Source organism: Microcaecilia unicolor, chromosome 1 (genome assembly GCF_901765095.1).
Source record: "Microcaecilia unicolor chromosome 1, aMicUni1.1, whole genome shotgun sequence".
Classification (NCBI taxonomy): domain Eukaryota; kingdom Metazoa; phylum Chordata; class Amphibia; order Gymnophiona; family Siphonopidae; genus Microcaecilia; species Microcaecilia unicolor.
Genome location: NC_044031.1, coordinates 409,764,791 through 409,781,899, shown reverse-complemented (window position 1 = coordinate 409,781,899; position 17,109 = coordinate 409,764,791).

Below are 17,109 nucleotides of genomic sequence, written 5' to 3'. Positions count from 1 at the left end.
CACCCGACAATGAGCTCCTGTTTCACAGAATGCTTCATAAGGAGCGGATCCCTTAGTCTGTCTTGCTCTGTTTCTCCATTTTACCTCCATCTTATGTGCAGCAGACCCTCCCGAGTCAAGCACTCCATGCCAAAACACAGGCTGTTGTTGGGAATTGCATGTTATGCCAAGTATAAGAAATAAAGTGTTTTAGCAATTAATGTCATCCTGCATACCTGGTTTTTCTCAAGTCTTCTCCACCTTCCCACTGTCACTTGCTTAGCGGGTCATTTTCCCCTTACATCACTCACATAGTATATTCCTATGGACCCTGCTGCAGATAACTCAAGCTAGCCTTTAGTAAAAGACCCCCATAGTGATTTTTCGAACCAGAAAAATGTCTTATCTTTTTGTTTCCAAAATGGCCATTTGTTAGATGTTTTTGTGCTCAGTGCATCTCTTTTAGGGACCATTTTTGGGGAAAAAAAAAAAAACAGTCCAAGGGGAATGCACACAAAAAACAAGCCATGGCCATACAGATATCTCAGCAGAGCAGTGGGGCACCTTAGGGGGCACTGCAGTGGTGGACTTTGCATATAAGGTCCCATATAAGGTTGTGAACACGCTATCAGAACCCTCATCCAAACTCTCATCACCTCTCGCTTAGACTACTGCAAATTGCTTCTCTCAGGTCTTCCATTCAGCCATCTCTCTCCTCTTCAATCTGTTCAAAACTCTGCCGCACGACTAATATTTCGCCAAAGTCATTATGCCCATATCAGCCCTCTCCTGAAATCACTTCACTGGCTCCCTGTCCGTTTCCATATATAATTCAAGCTCCTCTTGTTGACCTATAAGTGCATTCACTCTGCAGCCCCTCACTACCTCTCCACCCTCATCTCTTCCTACACTCCTTCCCTAGAACTCCGTTCACGAGGCAAATCTATCCTAATTGCACCCTTCTCCTCCATTGCTAACTCCAGACTCCGCTCCTTCTATCTCGCCGCACCTTATGCCTGGAATAGGCTTCCTGAGCCATTACGTCAAGCTCCATCCCTGGCTGCCTTCAAATCCGGGCTAAAGGCCTATCTGTTTGATGCTGCTTTCGACTCCTGACTTGTAACTTTTATCTTATCCTTATGTGTCCTTCTGTCTGTCTTTCCCTTCTCCTTTTTGGTCCTGTCTGTTTGTCCTGATTTAGATTGTAAGCTCTTTTGAGCAGGGACTGTCTTCTTCATGTTCAATTGTAAAGCTCTGCGCATGACTAGTAGCGCTATAGAAGTGATTTATAGTAGTTGTAGTAGTAGTAGTAGTAGATACACATTTCACCATTTCCCCTTTATATTGTATGGTGCGCCTTCCAAACCCCACCAAAAACCTACTGTACTCAACTGTACTCTACTACAATAGCTCTTAAGGCTATGAGCGGCTCGGTAGGGAAAGCACCTAGCACATGCACAGAACAGTCTCTCAGTAAGAGTCCATGTTCTGTGCATGGCCAGGAATCATTTTGTCCCGCTGTACCTTTCCCCTACAATACTTAGCTTGCTTGCTTCTCCCTCCCCCCCCTCCCCCCGCCCGATTGATTTTGCTGCTCCTTTCTCCTGCAGTGCTCAGCTTACTTGCTTTTTTCTGACTGGCTCCTGATTGATTATGCAGATTCTTTCACATGCAGTGGTCAGCTAACTTGCTTTCCTTGATGTGCTTATGAATCTCCTCCTTGCTAAAGTCCCCCAGCAGACATCATAGGGGCTTTCCCCAAAGGATTGAATGTCTGCTTTTGTTTTTCTGCCCCAAGCTGTTCTCTGCTCTCTGACACTGTTTTGCTCCTCCCACTCTTGAAAAATTCAAGCAGACTGCACACAATGACAGCTCCAGACCTACCGGACAATTTTGCACATTAAAGGTAGGTACTCCTTTCTGTGCATTGCATGCAATGCTCATTTTAATACTAATGAGCTTGTTGTAATACATTTACATAGGGTTATCGGTAGATGCTATGGTGAGTGGTATAAGGGACGCAGTACCCCTTTGTACATTAAAGCAAACATGGTTTAGCATCTAGACTGGCTACAACTGAACTAAAGCAAATGTTGCAAGCATTGGCCTCTTAGTGTTGATTAAAACAGGTCTAGATCAAAACATCTAACTTTTAGCCACAGACATTTTTGCTTTGTTCCATTATGGTAGAAAAATGTCTACGTTTTGGGAACACCTAAATCACCCCCCCCCCCCCCCCCCCAAACACCTGCCCTTGTGATTTGGACACACTGTATATGAACTGCATAGAAAAACATTTTAAAAATGGGTTTTAAAAATAGTAATTTGGACATTTTGGCAAACAAATGTCCATCTGCCAATTTGTACCTCTTTTTGGACGTTTTTCTGTTTTGAAAATCAGCCCCCTAATACTCTGTTTTACAGATTTCCCCAAGTCAGTATTAGTGTTTCAGATTGCCATTATCTCTTGTGACATGACTAAAATAAACGTGACCAGAAAGCTACCTATCATTGCATTTTCATTTTTACTTTGGATGACAGACTAATATATAGCAAAGATAAATTTAAAAAGCATGAAGATTAAATACAGAGTTCTAGAGCATTCCCTAGTTGAAGAACTATTTTATGCTGGAGATAATCTATAGCATCTATGGAGTGACAAATGAATGGCAGACCAATGTGTCCAAATAGACAGATGATATGCGATTGCTCAGAATGGTGGTGGTAATGACATTTCTGAATTAAATCTTGCTTTTTAGTTTGCAGGAAACTTCACCAGTACCTCTGCTTTCTCTGAAAATTAGCATGCATGTTTTCTTTCTCAATCCCTGTCATTCCAATGAGATTCAGTGGATACCATTTTTTATTTTACTTTATAAAACCAATACATTTTTTTCATCACAACAAAAATAGTGCACTAATGTAAAATGGCTTTATATTTTTGCAATGAATTTTCTATCATTATTACAAAAAAATATATATATTTTTTCTTCCCATTATAGCAACCCTCAAGCTCCCTATTAAAAAGAAATAACATTACGCTGAAAAGCATCAATGTCAATAGAGGCAGGAAGGGCATCTTGTCAGTGGTGTTCATTCACAGTCCTCTAGGGCTGTTAATGGGTCAGGTTTTCAGGATATCCCTAATGAATATGCATATTCATTAGGAGTATCCTGAAAACTGATCTGCTGGCACACTTGAGGACCGGGTCTGAATACCAAGGCCTTAGGTAGTCTCCACAGATACCTTCCTGATCTTCTCCTGGAAAAAGCACTCCATGGGGAGAATTCTTTAAATAGCACTGAAATATCATCGATAAGCACTGTTCTATAAAGGATGCTCTGGGTGAGCGCTAGTTAGAAAATAGTACTTAGAGCTGATTCCCACGCTGAAGGTTGAGCACCAGTATTTACTTTCAAAAAGAGACAGACAATCCCACAAGAACCAACAAGGAACAAAACACAGGGAGGAAAAGATGAAAGTGATGATTCAAAGATGTTAAACTTTATTTTAGAATCGGTCAAATCTGGTTGCAGACATGTGCTAGAGCATGAAATACAGATTTTACACGGTCCATGTTTTGGCCAGGGCCAGAGCCTTCGCCTGGAGTCCAAACGGATGTCGATAGTACACCAGCAACAAGAAGTAGTCTCCTTAGGATGCCAGAAAGTAAAATGAAACTGAAAGGTTTCTGCAGAAATGACATTATTCTAAAAAATCCACATGCAACTGTTTGGAATGCCCATGCCCCTTCCCTGGCCAAGCCCCTTTTTGACTTGCATGCTAGAGGATTTAGGCATCCAGGCATATAGAATAGTGTGCTGGCAGATGAATGCACAAATTCCAATTATTGCCAATGAACTGCTAGTTAATGGATCATTAAATAATTTATTTGCACACGCATCTGCAATGCATGGTGAAATTTCTGCACCCAAATCTGGGTGCCTTGTACAGAATCCAGGGGCAAATGCATGAGGTAAAAAAAAAAGAATAACACAAAGAATAATACAATGACGCTGGTAATTCAGGTAGAACTTAGCACCAATGGCCATAGCTTTCTCTTTCATTTCCAAGAATTGTATTCCTCTTGCATTGAATCAACTTATTGAAATTAGAGAATGTTTTTATTTCTGACCAACTAAAAATGTTTAAAGATTCATTTTTTCCCATAAAAGTCACCATCAAAGTCGCTTTTGGCAAGACCTCTTCTTAAGGTGTCACCTTCAATATCTACGTTAAAGAAAGAAAATTGTGCTGCCACATTCGTACTAGTTCATCTGTGCCCATGGGGATAAATTATAGGGTTTAAATAATAGAGGGTATATTCCTGATCCATTTCTGTGGGTAAAACACTGTCCCCTGTAGAAATGGACATTTAGAAAAAGTGCCCTCCTTTTATGTGGGTAAATTTATACCCATGGGGGTTGATATTCAGTGTGGTTTAATAGGGAAAGAGAGGCTCCTGTTGAGTTCATCATTCTGAACAGATTTGGCCACCCAGAGAGCTTTTATCACACTTTGGTTTACCACAGGTTTCTCAGCACTGGAGGTTGCTGATTCCAGTGGTAAATAAATTGTGAGTCAATTCACAAGCAGCATTATTGCAGTGGCCTAAGAGCATTGGGTCTGAAAGTGTGGCCCAATGCTGGGGCTTCATCTTAAAGGGACCATGGTGTTGCCTCCTCCTCCTGATTAGCACCCACAATCCTCTTTTTAACATCTCTAGAAACATAGAAACATGATGGTAGATAAAGGCCAAATGGCCCATCAAGTCTGCCTATCCTCCATAACCACTAACTCTTCCTTTTCCTAAGGGATCCCACGTACTTGTCTATAGCTTTCTTAAATTAAGACACAGTCCTTGCCTTCACAACCTCTACCAGGAGGCCATTTCATGTTTCCACCACCCTTTCCGTGAACAAATACTTTCTTAGATTCCTCCTAAGCCTCTTTCCTCTTAACTTCGTTGTATGGCCCCCTCATTCTAGAGGTTTCCTTCATTTGAAAAAGGTTCACTTCTTGTACATTAATGCCCCTGAGATATTTAAACATCTCTATCATATCTCCTCTCTCCCTCCTCTCTTCCAGCGTATACATGTTGAGGTTCATAAGCCTGTCCCTATATGTTTTATGTCCAAGACTGCGTACCAATTTTGTAGCCGCCCTCTAGACTGACTCTATCCTGTTTATATCCTTCTGTAGGTGCGGTCTCTAGAACTGCACACAGTACTCTAAATGGGGCCTCAACATTATACAAGGGCACTATGTTCTTGTGCTGAGATCAGTGAACTCTCCCCTGAGAAGCTTCCTAGCCCCTCATCAGAGAAGTTTGACTTTCTGTGTTTTTTGCACTACTGCATATATGGACTGGCCTCCTGCAGCATTGAGACATCAAGGATTCTGTGGGCATCAGTAAGGCTTCCTTCCTGATGCATGAAAAAATGGATTCTGGTGCAGCTAATCTTAACTCTGAGTCCCCTCTGGGTCTTGATGTTGAGGTATCTCTTTCAGGCAAGGCATGAATATTGGCTGGATTGCCTCTGCTCTCGACATGAACAATGTCAAAGCCGCAGCATCATGTTGTGCAAAGAAGTATTCCATCCACTCCTTGAAGTTTTGCATAGGCTGTTCATCAAAAGCTGATATCAACAAAGGTGTGGTTATCACAGTAGGAGTGACTACATCCTCCTGAATCAGCTGAGATGTATCATAACTGGGATTCTGGGTCACTGGAGGCTGTCACATACTTTCTGATGGCACAAAGGATGAACAGTCCTCACACTGAGGCAATTTGAGGACAATGGCAACCTCGGTGTCTTTGATGTGGAGCAATGTCAATACATCTCAGCCTGTATCCTGTGCTGCATCGCAATCCCTCATCACCCATGAAGATGAGGTTGAATTCTTTCTCTTCTTTGGACTGAAATCAGACAATGATTTCTCCCTGTGGGCTCTACTGACACTCCAATTTAGAGTGACCAAGACATTCAATATTGATATATCACAAGTGTCCGTTGCAGCCCATAGACCCATGGAGACCTATGTTTCTGATGCCAATGTCAACAGACCTGTCTTTTTCAGCACATGAACATTTTTTGGCCATTTTCAGATGTCTATCAGCTTTGAAAATGAGCTCCATAGACTTTTGTAATATATGTACTTTTGCACATTCTCCTATGTATTTTACTAAAGGTTCCATTTCTGGCAGAGCTGGAGCATCATAATCTTGAACATCCCATTTCCCACATAGAACCCTTATGCAAAATGGGCTTCAGAGGTCCCTATAAGTGTGACCACACACGTTTTGAAAAGTTAGATTTAACTATATATTCAGTCTCAAATTTAGTCAGCTGTTATTAAATGTTTAGGCAACATTAACTGGTTAAAATTAACTAGCTAGAATCCCTTGTCAGTGTCTATTTTAATATTTATACCAGTGTTTGAATCTAGCCATAGTTATTGAAAGCCCCAATGATGAAGATTGGCATTATATAGTTCGCATAGTTCATATAGTAAATGACGGCAGATAAAGACCTGAACGGTCCATCCAGTCTGCCCAACAAGAAAAGTCATTTTACATGGTATGTAATACTTTATATGTATACCAGAGTTTGATTTGTCCCTGACTTTCTCAGGGCACAGACCGTAAAAGTCTGCCCAGCACTGTTCCTGTACTAAAAGTTCTGAAGCTAACATCAAAGTCCCTTAAAATTTACACTCCAGCCCATCCATATCTATTCAGTCATGATCAGGGCACAGACCGCATTGCTCTGCACCTGTTTTACTCTCCAAATGCCGGTGTCGCCACCCAATCTCCTCTACATTACATGGTTCCTGGCTTCTTTTGCATCTATTCATAGTGTCACTGGAGAGAAGTAGAATTACTTACAAGGACTGTTTTTTTAAATTTTATTATTTCCAGTAAATCTTGTTTTTGTTCTCAAGATTATCAGTAGACATATCCTAGTGGGGCAGGCTTTCCCATAAAAGCTACAGAATGAAAAGTGAATGGCATGTAGTTTGAAAGGTCATCATATTCTATTTATTTCAGGTTATTTCTCCCCTTTTACAACCTGAAGATTTTTCTTTTGAAAATTGCTATTTAATTTTCCCACCCCAATCTTTCTCCATACAATAAATTCATGGCAAACAACATCTAATTTATCTTATCATATAAATCATACTTTCCCTTATCTCTACCAATCCCATACAATAATCACACTAACAGTTCCCAATTATATATACACTCTACTAATAACAGCCATTTGGGAATATATTGCTCCATCCCCTTCAAATAATTCAGGCTCAACCTGTTTGAGATGCTAAAACATGAATATCAGTACCGTAAATCTCATTTGAAATTCTATTAGGAGTCAATAAAGTGGTATAATTGTAGGTGATATATGATATTGCATTTTTAACCCTCTCATTATCCTTACCCCTGAATTTCTATGATGGATTTATATGGTAATCTCATGTACACATTGGGAGCAATTCTATAAACTGGTGCCTCAGTTTATGTGCCCTAATGCCGTGAGCTTGGTGCCAATTATAAAACGGCATCTTGGCACCAAGATCCTATTATAGAATGTCCCTATGCAGTTGTACCTTCTTACACCATGTCAATGTTAGTTGTAAGTTGGCACACCTAGGAATGCCAAGTGCCGCCCATAGTTTATAGTAATAAGCTGTCCCCCTGTGGAAACGTTTTTTGGATGGTGTGTTTTTTCTTTGGACAGAATGAGAACAATCATTGAATGACTTGATACATTGGAAACCAACATAACTTTCACTAAATCTGCTAGCACTAATGCTTTTGAGTTCCTGCAGTTGTGGGTCTATAAAGATGGACCAAGCTTATCTACCTCTGTATTGTAAACTGGTGAACCACAATACTTTGCTACAATTTTGAAGTTTTCATCCATACCATCTGAAATATAACCTTCCAGTGAGCCAGTGCCTGAGAGCTAGGCGTATATGCTTCTCTTTGCAAGGATTTAGAGAGCAGGCTAAAGAATTGCAACAGAGAATTTTGGCAAGGGGCTACCCTAAGTCAGCTATTAGAGAAGCTTATTTAAAAGCCCGTTTTGCCCAACATCCTCTCCTCTTAAATGAGTGTAAAAAAGAAGATCATGAATGATTGACGTGTCCTTCCTTTTACAGAAATTAGCCAGAAGGTGGTATATATTATGAGATCACATTGGCATATAGTCCAACTTTACCCTTGCTTTGAAGAGTTTCCCATGATATCCTACACTAGGGGTAAAATGTTAGGAGAACGATTGGCACCCAGTAAATTTCGTAAACCCTTTGAAAAGAAACGGGTGAACATCTTAAATGTGGGAAGTTCCAGTGGTGCAGATTAGCGATGGTAGGGCCAGAATGGTTAGCACCGGGTATGAGCAAGTCTTTAAAGGCTAGGGATATCACTAATTGTGATTCTAGTAATGCTATCTATGTGATTGAGTGCCCCTGCAAATTAGTATATGTAGGGCGGAGCACTCGTCCCATTAAGATACGTCTGACAGAGCACAAATCCTGTATCACTACTATGAAAACCCAGGCACCTTTGGTAGATCACTGGTTACAGAACCATCATACAGTAGATGACATCAGGTGGAGGATAGTGGAGCATGTACAGTTGGGTAATGAAGGGGCTCGAAAAGCAGACTATTGAGCTATAGGGAGCAATGGAATATTTGCACATTACAAACAGTGACACCGGCTGGCCTGAATGCAGAGCTGGAGTGGGCGTTGCTTATGTAAATAAGACATCTAGGTTAAGGTCAGGTTACCCTATAGGAGCCAGGGGGAGGGATTATGACATCATGATTAGTAAATGACTTATAAACAGATAGAGGAACGCCGTCATCATTTTTGCATGGGGTCCCAGAAAGTAATAGCAGAGCTGGCGCTTAAGACGGCAAAGGGTAAGGTGGATAAGTTTGAATCCTTAGGGGGTCACTGCATGAGAAAATGAAGTTGTGATGCTTATGTAGGGATCCTAGATATATCTCTACTATAATAAAAAGCACCTCCAATGTTCTGAAGCTGACTCCGTGGCTTCACTGAAGTGAAGGGTTCGTGAGATTCGTCAATCTGTCACCATCTCTCTCGGCCCCGCCCTCGCGTCAAAACGTGATGACGTCGAGGGCGGGGGACCTATCAGAGGCACGAAGGCGGGGCCGAGAGAGATGGTGACAGACTGACAAATCTGACGAACCTTACGAACCCTTCACTTCAGTGAAGCCACAGAGTCAGCTTCACAACGTTGCAGGTGCGTTTTATTACACTACACAGCTCCCTAATTTTGCAGTTTAACATCGCAGGGTGGCTGGAGGGGGGGGGATAGGGGGGCAATGATCCTGGAACTGGGAGGGAGGGAGGGAGGGAGGGGGGGGGCAATGACCCTGGAACTTGGATGGGGGTGGACCCTGGAACTTGGAGGGGGGGCGGGCAGACCCTGCAACTGGGAGGGAGGGAGGGAGAGGGGTGACCCTGCAATTGGGAGGGAGGGGGAGAGGGCCGACCCTGCAACTGGGAGGGAGGGAGGGAGAGGGGGGAAAACCCTGGAACTTGGAGGTAGGAAGGGGGTCGGGGCCACCCTGGAACTGGGAGAGAGGGAGGGAGGGCCCCTGGTACACACTCTCATTCTCACACACATACTCTCGCACCCAGTCTCACTCTCTCTGTCACACACACTCACACATTCACTCTCTCTCTATCACACACTCACTCTCACACACACTCCGAGGAAAACCTTGCTAGCGCCCGTTTCATTTGTGTCAGAAACAGGCCTTTTTTCCTAGTTATATTATATTTTTCTCTTTTTCTTAGGGGATTGTCCTTGAGACAGCTCGTCTATGGGCGAAACATGCATGTCAGACGCTTTAACCCCTAAGTCTGACATACTGTATCTGAAAAAGATGAGTATTGAAATATTGAGTTAAAAACTATATAAAAATTAAGTATAAGGATATTTTGATAAACGGTAATCGGGTGAGCTATTGAAGAGGTGGATGCTGGATACATTGCTTCTCCCTTGTATTAGCAATGAGCACCACTGAGGTCACCATTAAAATAGATGAATAATATAAATGTTGAAGAAGTTGTAGTGGTGCAGAAGTTGATGAACTAGGAACCAGTCTTATATATTGGTGTTCTAATTGCAGTTCCAGAAATATATACTTACGGTGTTTGCCATTGTGATTGGTGCTCAAAGTAATGTCACATATTTTAAGCAAATAGTCTGCTGTAGATGTGAATTACCCTTACTTACTTACAGCAGCTCTGCCTTTGCAATAACTAATTTCAGTCTGTGCCACTGTAACCAACCAGTCTCATGCTTTAAATATAGATTTAAACTCCTAACACTTTTGGTCCTGAACTCTTCCACTGGGGCAAGGTGTTGCATACATTGACAGCACAGAAGTAACACCCACACCTAGTTGCCTTAATCTGATCACATATAGGCTGTATATAGATTTTAAATGGAAATAATGACAAGATTGACCCTCGTTAGACTCCACATGAGGCACTTCACTCTTCAGACACAATTGAACCCATATCCACTTTCAGAGGCTTTTACTCTAAGTAAGATTTAAACTACTGCAGTACAGTTCCTTCTGCATCCACCTTCTTCAACTTATCCAGCAGCAACTCATGATCAAATGTATCATAGGCTGTGGACAGATCAATCAGTAACAAAATTGTATTACCAGTACTTTCCATATCAGACCCTCTTAATAAAATCATCTGCTAATGACATCAAAACTGCTTCTGTGTCATGCTGTTATCTTACTGTCAAAGATCCATAAGGTCAAATGACTCCATAATTGCAGTTAATTGATGAGCTACTGCTTTCTCAATAATTTTTCCTAAAGAAGGGTCATTTGCTACTAGTCTACAATCAGCAACATCTTTCTGATCTAACATTACCTTCTTCAATAAACTCCTAATAATTATTTTCTCAACATCTCTGGGAAATTTATCTTCTACAATAAAACATTTACCAACATCAACAACCAAGCCTGTACAACCTTTATTGATCTCCTAATATGTCATATGGGGGTAATTCTGTGGGAGTGAACCTATATATTGGGACCTGTAACACCTAAATGTTAGTTGTGTTAATACCTGGTTACGCTGGAAATGTAGGTACCTACTTTCTGTTATAGAACAGGCCCTACCATTCATCCTGTGGCTGCTTAATTGGAGGCACCCAATTATAGGATTGCTCCCTTAAAAGGACCACACATTGCTTTTCACTTTCCTGAGATTGGGAGCTGAAGTCCCAGGGATTTGCTTGGATGTACTGCCAGAACATATGGAGCCTGAAGTCATTTTTAGGACATTTAGTTTTAATTTAAAGGGTCATATCTTAATTTTTAAATGCTAATTTTTGGAGTAAAAAAGTGGCACAAAAAGGTGTGGTCTCACTCAAGGGGACATAAAGGAGTCCAGTGCAGTCAAATTAAAACCTAATGGGAGTCAGAAAATAGATCCTTAAAATGACAGTACTCATTAAAGGTTTGAAGTCCTGGTGGTGGGGGTGGCAGGGGGGAACTAATAAGGAATTCAGGCCCGATGTTCAGATGCAAATGTGGGTGCCATAGGCCAACAGAGTAGATAGACAGATTTTAGGGATGACCAGAAGAAAAAAAGAACTACATAATATAGCATAGCTAATTTTTGTGTTCCTCAAATACCTTGCAGTTTGATGCAGATCACAATAAAAGAGACTGGTCACAATCAGGAAATATAACACAATACATTTACATAATAATCATAAAATGTCAGAACCTACCCACAACAAATCATAACCCTTGACTAACAGATTTCTGAAACAAATAGGTTTTCATATGCTTCCTAAAATTCAAATACCCCCTGGCAAATACCAACAACCCAGTAATTTCTTTCCCCCACCTTGTTGCTTAGAAAGTCAACTGATATTCCACATATTTCAGCTTTTTCCTACTTCTTATTGGAGGATAAGTAAATAAGTTACAAATTCTCTGAAATCTAAAATGAGATGAGAAAACCAAGCAATCTACTAAATAAGAAGGTACCAAACCGAAAAGAGCCTTATACAATAAACAAGAAAATTTAAAAAAGATTCGGGCTGACATCGACAACCAATGAGTTTTAACAAAACAAGCTGAAATATGGGCTGGTGGTTGGGAGACGGGGATAGTGCTGGGCAGACTTATACGGTCTGTGCCCTGAAGAGGACAGGTACAAATCAAAGTAGGGTATACACAAAAAGTAGCACATATGAGTTTATCTTGTTGGGCAGACTGGATGGACCATGCAGGTCTTTTTCTGCCGTCATCTACTATGTTACTATGGTCAAATTAAAAAAAAAATTCAAATGCAAGGCAGAGTTTTCAACAGTCTAAAGGCTCTTCATCAGCGACTTAGGGCAAGTCAAATAAATAATATTACAATAATCTGACAAGCTCAACAACAAAGACTGCACCAAAAGATGAAACTGCTCTTTCGAAAAGTATTTCCTAATATTAAGCATAAGTTACACATCAACACAAAAGACCTCTGAACCAACCTATTCACTTGCAGAGTCCAAGAAAGAATGGAATCTATAAAAATACCTAAAACTCATAGCGATGCCACAAAATGGTATTCCTGATGGTTAACAACAATGCTTGTTTTGTTAGGTCTCGAAGAACAATCAAAACATTTTTATTTTAGAGGTATTTAATTTCAGTTTATAGGATCTCATCCAACACTTAAGCATAGAAATAACAGTCTGCAGAGTCAGCAATTCTGCCGCAACTGTAGTTACCACCAGAAGGAGAACAGTGATGTCATCAGCATAACTAAAGGAACACACTCTAAACCTATCAAACTCGAAGCTAAAAGAACAAGCATATAAATTAAAAAGTAAAGACAACAGGGGAGAACCTTATGGCACTCCATAAGGGATACTCCAGCTCTCTGAAGAGTCCAACCCCATAAGAACCTTGTACCACTGAGACACCAAAACCAAGACAACACTTGACCAATCAAACCTATACAACCAATAATTCCCAGTAATACATCAAAGTCAACCAAGTCAAAAGCAGATGAAAGGTCAAACTGGAAAGATCTGTTTCTGAGTAGAAGTCTTTATTCAATGTCCAACAGAATAATTTGGGACCTGACATGGATTGTATTTTGGCAACAATGCCTGCATCACAAATTTTGCATCACTTTACACATTCTGAACACCTGTTGGTATTTGAAATTTTGACAAGATTAACTTATATCCTTGTTTATGATATCAATGTGTCCAACCACTACTGCCAAAATATGGTCCATGACAGATCCCAAATTGTTCTATTGGACAGTGAATAAAGACTTTTACTCAGGAACAGATCTTTGGTTCTTTTTTCTTCTGGTCATCCCTACTGTTTGCTCTATCCATATAGTTCCATAGGGAAGTGTTCTTCTCCTATGTTGGATGGGACAGAATATTCAGTGACACTATCTGGTTATGTGCCACTGGATATCCTGCAGGGGTTAAGTTAACTAGTGCGGAATATCAACCCATTTGAAAATGTAAGACTAGATATTCAGTCGGACATATCCAGATAGGAGCTGCTCCAACCTAAATAAGTCCTGCTTACTGGGTCATAGCTGGATTTAGTCAGAGGGAGTCACTGTAAATTCAGACAGTGTTGGCTCTATCCAGGCAGTGTCAGGGTGGTCCGGGGATGGATCTCAGCAAAGTCATGAATTACCTGGTTAGAAAACCTATTCAGTCTGTTAACTGGGTAGCTATCTGGATAAAATTAGGCCAGCAAAAAAGCTTTCTTAATTTTAAATGGGAATAGTATTTGCAATACCATTTTTTTCTGTGGTCACAATCAAAGTGGTTTATATATAGGTACCTATTTTGTACCTGGGGCAATGGAAGATTAAGTGACTTGTGCAGAGTCATAAGGAGCTGCAGCAGGAATCAAACCCAGCTCTGCAGGTTCTTAAAACACTGCACCAACCATTAGGCTATTCCTCCACTGGATGAATGCCTGTACCCCCCAAAAATGCTGGTGGATACACTATACCTGAATATTTAGCACCAGTAGCTAGGTATAGTCCGGAGTTGAATATCCAGGTATCAAAAGCCCATGGTAGCCAACATATAAAAAACAGACATTGTGATGGGCTAAATATTGACCTGCCAGTGTATAATTTCTGAAACCACAAGTAAGAGAAATTTTCTAAGCAGAAGTACATATTTTGTATTTTTTAGGTTTACTGGTGCTCTTTGCTTTATTCTTGTTACATCTAGAATAAGCAGAACTGTAAGAAAGTAGAAACAACAATGTTCTCCCCTTGATGCGTTAACCTGCTCTTGCAAAGGTGAAAGAGCCAGGTGATTAAAAAAAAAAAATCTAAAACATAGAAGCACACTCTAATAGGTGACATCATATTGATTTGGTAGGACACAAAACGAGAATTGACCCTATTCTAGCATTTCTTGGTCTGTGTTTCTTCATAGGAAGAATCAACACAGAGGGACACAGAAAGCCCACTGTGAGAAATATGATTTTAAGTGATGCAGGTTCCTTTCTTTGCTCATTGATCAAAGCCATTCCAATCAATTTTTAACACTTCATAGGAGCTGCGCTGAGGAGATTTTCAAGAACAGTATGAGGAAATGACACATTTAAGAAAATATGATATACAGTAATGACAGATTACAGTTGGCCAATGACAGAGCAGTAAACAATGCAGATAGAAATAAGATGTTAAATCTACGAAAAATGGATTTATTTTGATTTTGTTTGATACTTGAGACTGATTAGAGCAATCAAAGGTAACTGGTTAGTTCTAACACAGAATGCAGAAAAAATCATTGATCAGGACACGTACCCCATCAGTACATATACAAGCAGATGAAACCTTTGCATAACAAATTCCAATATAAATCATAGTTGCTTGGCTAACCATGCCTCCATTCCCCAACTCACCTGTGGTGCCTTTGGGGCTTCCTGGTCATTTGCCTATGTACCACTAGGCATGGGGTACTGTATAGCATATAGAATCACAATCTCTTCATAAGTTCAACAAAAATATCTGTTCAGTTTAACCACCTAAACCTTATCGGTGAATGGAGCATATTTACAATAGTCAGAGTGTGTGCGTTGCATATGACCGCCTGCACTACTCTATGGGACTTCACACTGGTTTTTTAATAATTCTCCGAAATTAGGGCCTCTGGGAAATGCACACCTGGGAGGGGACTCAAGCCTTGCATGCTATTATAATTTTTTTTTAATTATTTTTTTATTTATACTTTCTTGTATCCCACTATTATCCAAAAACAAGTTTTGGTTCAAAGTGGCTTACAGTTTACATTTTGGTGAAGTTGCCATCATGCTTTGCAATGTGAAAGGACTATAGTTCATGTGATTATTCAAGAGATTATGAATTACAGTCATGCTTTTCTGTGTGGGAGATCATTTGTAGTTTGTGTGATTATTCAAGAGTTTATGAATAGATACATTTGACAAGGAAGATGCAGCTGTAGTTTTTGCCATTATTTGTTTTGAAGTTATTTATTTGTTCGTTTTTAAAGGGTCGATTTGGAGTTAAAAGGTGAAGGTGGTCTTGTAGTTATTTATAGAACTTTTTGAAGAGGTAGGTTTTCATTTCTTTCTTGATTTTTAGGAGATTTGAGATCCTTCTTACATCTTTTGGTATTGAGTTCCATTTGGAACCCAGGTAGTTAAATCCTGCTGTGTAGATGGTTTTGTAGGTATTGTTTCTGCAGTTAGGTAGATGTAGAAGCAGGCAGTTCCTAGGTTCTGGGCTTGCATTTCTTGGGGAAAGCTGTCATGGCCAGCATATATTTGGGTACCATTCCAAATAGAATTTTGTAGTTTAGGATGCCCGCTTTGAAAAATGGTCTTACCTTGTAGCCAGTAAAGTTTTTCAAACAGCGGGGTTGCTCTCTTGTATTGTCATATCAGTCGTGCTGTCGTGTTTTGGACTGTTTGTAGGGATTTTAGTGTGTTTTTTCATGGAGTTTTGTATAGCTTGAACCTGAGCATAATAGGGCAAAATACATTTTAATCTAGAATCCATTTCTTTATTGCTACTTTGTAATAGCCAACAACGTTGAGCCTTGCTGACATGCTTGAAAGCATTCTTAACCACCCCTTGAGGGTACCCCCTATTCCTAAAATGATTGTACGTAGAATAGATTTAATGTGTCCATTTATTGGTAATACTGATATATATTCATTGTGCGTATTCTGAAAACCCAACTTCTACCAGTTCTGCCTCATCTGACACATTTCTCAACATGCAGACATGTAAAATCATTCTGAGAACATACAATCCACCAAACAACTCACTACAACAATAAGTAAAATTTTTTTTTAAAACACAGAATAAGAAGAAATTTTGCTTGTTCTAATCCACTTGAATACTTGTTACAAATAAAATTCACGGATTAGATGATTTATGTTCATCCCTCAAATTCTATATGTGGCGCCTTAAATTGTGTGTGCTAATTTGGCCACATGGCCAAATTTTGCATACAACTTAATTGATTAACAAGCTAATCAGTGCTAATTTATACTTAACAGCCAATTAGCGACACTGGCTTCAATTAGAATTTACACACACAACTTTTTAGGCGTATTCTATAACACGGTGCTTGTAAATTCTCATGCATGCAGTTGAAAAGAGGGCATGGCCATGAGCGAGGAATGAGCAGCTTGTGGGTGTTTCAAAAAAACTATGTGCGCTGTTATGGAATACACCCGATCTGCACCTAACTTAGGAGCAGGTAATTAGGCCTGGTTTTAAGTGGCCTAAATGGGTGCGCCTATATTTTAGTCACAAGAACAGTGTGTGCGCATATTCTATAAACTACATGTAACTTTAGGCATAGCTTATAGAATCATTCTAATCATGTGTTTTTTCGGTGCCAATTTTTAAGGCGTCCTTTATAGAATTTGTCCCATTGTGAAAGTCTTACTCCCTAAATATGTCCCTAAAAACACTAGTTTTTATGTATGAACTAAACTATTGAATAATTTCATGTGTGTGTTTTTTTTTCATTTGGAAAATTGATTGTGTGTGAATTACATTTATGCATGCATCTTATTACTACATTT